The sequence below is a fragment of the Pinus tabuliformis genome, chromosome 1_1 (genome assembly GCF_031772625.1).
Source record: "Pinus tabuliformis cultivar Carrire ecotype Pingquan chromosome 1_1, CPIR1, whole genome shotgun sequence".
Classification (NCBI taxonomy): Eukaryota; Viridiplantae; Streptophyta; class Pinopsida; order Pinales; family Pinaceae; genus Pinus; species Pinus tabuliformis.
The window spans coordinates 104,122,611-104,126,871 of NC_142297.1; positions in this window are offsets into that span (position 1 = coordinate 104,122,611).

Genomic DNA, 4,261 nt, shown 5'->3' on the forward strand with positions numbered 1-4,261 from the left:
TTCACACTCTGTACTGATGCATACAATTCCTTATCATATGTGGGAGAATTAACTACTACAAAATTAAATGTCTTAGAATGATAACATATGGGTTTATTGTGTTGCATCAACACTGCTCCCATGGCATAGTCACTGGCATCTGTTTCAATCTCAAATGGTCTTTGAAGATTGGGAAGTGCTAGTACTGGTGTTGTACTAATCTTTTCTTTCAAGGTGTCGAAGGCTTTCTGCTATTTGCCTCCCCACTGAAACACCTATTTCAATCCTGTTAAAGCATGTAAGGGAGCTGCAATTAAGGAAAAGTTAGAAATAAACTTTCTGCAATACTGTGCTACTCCTAGGAAGCTTCTAAATTCTGTAGCAGATTTGGGTTTAGGCCAGTTTACAATGACTGCAACCTTAGAGGGATCTATCTTCAATTCACCACCCCCTACAAATGCCCCAAATAATTCAAAGATGTTTTGCCAAATTCACATTTTGAGAGCTTAACACAGAGATTTTCTCTTTTCAAAACATCTAGAGTCTGCTTAACATGCTTTAAATGTTCTTCCCATGTTTTACTAAATATAAGAATGTCATCTAAATATACAATGAAAAAATCATCAATAAAAGGTCTGAGTACATCATCCATTACTCTCATGAAAGTAGCAAGAGCATTAATTAAGCCAAAAGGCATAACCAACACCTCATACAATACCTGCTTTGTTTTGAAAGCAGTCTTCCATGCATCTTGCTCTACAAATCTAACTTGATGATAGCCACTATGCAATTCCAACTTGGAAAAATAAATATCTTCTTTTAACTGATCTAATAGATTATCTATGCAAGGAAGGGGATAACAATTTTTGATCGTTATCTTATTCAGTTCTTGGTAATCAATGCACATTCTCCATGAACCATCTTTCTTTCTCACCAAGATAATAGGAGACCCACATGGTGATGTGCTAGGTCTTACGAACCCTTTCTTGAGCAGCTCCTATACCTACTTCTTGATTTCTGCATTCTCTAAAGTGAACAACTTTTACATTCCGATGTTAGGCAATGGAACATCCTGCTGCAAATTAATATCATGTACCATTTCCTTTTTGGGAGGCAGACCTTTAGGTTCTTGAAATAGTACATCATATTCTGAAACAAATTTTTCTAAATTATCTTGCTATTAAGCATTACAACCCTCAAATACATTGGTTTTATCAGGTTTCTTTTCCTTTACAACCATTAGTAAAAATTGTTTGCATGAATTTACAATTCTTTTCATCTGCCACAAGTTTATGAGAGTATAATTATTCTTGAGTTTATGAGCTCTTACAATATATACGATTCCATATTTAATGAGTTGATACTTGTTTTCAACTCTATAGAAAATAGCTTTCCTATCATACAAGTGAGGACTTCCTAAAACAATTCCACATATATGCAAAGGAACTATATCTAACTCAACCTCATCTACAAATGCTAACCCAAAAGAAAACCTAAGTTTACATTGTCTAGTCACTTGTAGCTTTGCTTTATCACATAACCAACCTAATGTATATGGCTTCTTGTGAGGTGTAGTTAGTAATCCCAGCTTCTTTACAATTGCTTCAGAAATTAAATTTACTTGTGAGCCACTATCAAACAAAGTATCAATCTTTTGATGCTTGGAAATAACTCAAATATGAAAAAGCTCATGTCTTTTCCTCTCATTTTCTTCATTATCAGTAGATTGTGCAAAATTACTAGTAGATGCTTCAGAATTTTTACCTTTTATACCTATGGCTGCGGTCGTTGTTTCATCTCTTGAGTTTGACCCCAAATCTTTTTGAATAGCTGCACTAGTCTTCTTCTTTTTTCCCTCAAACTTCTTGGGTCTCAGCTCTGGATACAGAATCCTGTAGCGTTCATCATCATGTCCATCCTTCTTGCAATGAGTGCATAAAGGCTTGGTCTTTTGTACAGAATTTGTCTTCCTCTATTTCCATTTATGTTTTCTTTTCTCCTTATTCTTGCTTGCAGTGGGTTTTGATGATCCCCCAATTTCTGGGTTCACATTCTTGCCTCTAGCCTCTAGATGTGTAGCTTGAACAGATACCTCATCTATGCTAGTGGGATTAAACATGAGAATGGTGTGCTTTAAATAGCTATGTAGACCACCTATATACTTCAATAAAGTTTCAGGTGAGTCTAAATAAATTCATAGAATCAAAGCTCTTTTCCTAAATGCTTGGGTGTAGCCTTGTATACTTTACCCTTTTAACTGGCAAAGACTTTGCCAGCTCATCATGGCTTGCTGCATATAAGCTAGTGGATAGAATTGATTTTTAATTGTAGAAACAAATTCACTCCAGACAGAAAGAATTTTACCATGCTTCTTCATGTTAGCTTGTGTCCTACCTTCCCACCATACCAAGGCAGTGCCTCCAAGGCGTAGGATGGCCAATTGAATCTTACTTTTGTCTAAGTCGATGCTTTGCACTCTACAATATACATCAATCTATCTAATCCAATTATCCATCTTCTCTGTATTCAACTCTCCATCATATATTGGCAAATCAAATTTAACATCTAATTTAATCAAAGATGTCTTCTTTTTATTTTTAGGGATATTAGGAGGTGTGGGAAGTTTTTCTTCTTTCCCTTTGCCTTTAGAGTGGTCATGGAGGAGAGATTCTTCTACTCCTTTATCTTGTTTGGAGTTTGATGAATCTTCACCTCTACCCTTCTTAAATTCTCTATACATTTCTTCTACCATGGCTTTCATGGTCGAGAAACTGTCCATGAACTAGGAGTCTAATTCCAAAGGACTTTCTTATGACATTTTTCTCTTAAGATAGACTCATCCAATTTCTAGGCTAGCTTCAACCAACTCTCCTTCTCCTAATTGAAGCTTTGATCTAGTTAGCATTCAACAACAAAATCCAGCACAAGCTTGTCTAACCTTAGTAACCTAGAGCTTTGATACCACTTGATCTGGAATTTATCCAGGACAAAGGATTAAGGGTATTATAGACTCATGTGCATGGATGTGCCTATGTTACTTTATGCAACGGATCGATGAGATTGCGAAATACATAGAAACTAAAGCAGTTAGAGAAAACATAAAAGGAAAACATGTAAACACAACAAGTTTAATAAGGAGTTCACCCAATGCTCTTGGGCTACATCTCCTGGTCTAGTCTTCAGTGGTGGCCTCTCTATTATGTTTTCAAAGCAGAGTTTTTACAACAGTGAGCTCAATCTGAGTCTCACATAGCAGATATAAATCAGTAGGACTATATTTGGATCCCCCAAGTCTCTGGAGTACACAAAATCTCCTTACTGAAACTTGACCTCTACTGGTCACAATAGTATGAGCCCAATCTGAGACTCATACATGACAGGCATATATAGAGGAGCTCGCTTGAACCTCTCAAGCCTTCTCTAGAGTACACTGACTCTCTGACTCTCTGTGGCTCTATCCGGCTCAATGTTGCCTTCATGTCAGCTCAGCTTCTTCTCTCTATTCTCTACTCTTGGCTTTTTGCGTCTAACTAACTTCTTCCTGCTTCTATGTTAGTTTGTGGCTTTAAAGCCAATCTGCTTCCTCACTGTTCATTTATGCTTCCCAGTGTTCTAGTTCTCCTACCTCTGTCCATTTGAATTCCTCTGTTCTGCGTCATCATCACTTTGTAATGCCTCACAGGGAGGTGGCCACCTATTTCATAACGAACTGAGTGTCAGTTATCTTGGAAATGTTTGAACTGCCATTATTTCCGTTTAACTCCTAGAATGCCCGCGAACATGATTCCTCTGCCAACTCATCGTTCATGCCGGAATTCAAACCTTTATACAACTGGCCTATTTACCCCATTGAATCCAACCATCCATTGGATCGCATTTACGTCATCGATTTGGAGCCTCCAGATCCTACAGTCTCTGTCCATATCGGGCAGGTAAGTAGCATGATGTTTACCTGTCTGATGTGAGTGGTTTTCTCTCTCTTCTGCCAACCGCATGGCACCCAGTGTGTGGCATCAGGTGGGACTCGGTTAAAACCACTTACCGCTTGAAGCCCTTCCAATATCCTGCCAGTTTTTGTGTGGGACTCGCCTCTGACAGAATCAGTGAATTCCGTATGGTTTTTACTTTTTGGGTCCGAGTCACTCAAGGCTTTTTCTTCTATGAGGGGTTTGCCTGGTGATATGCGATTAGTGACTTGTCGCTAATCGCATATCAGAAACCTCTCCAGTTTCTCAAAAAGGCTTCCTGTTTTGTTGTTTTGTGGCAGCGCGCGTTACCATGG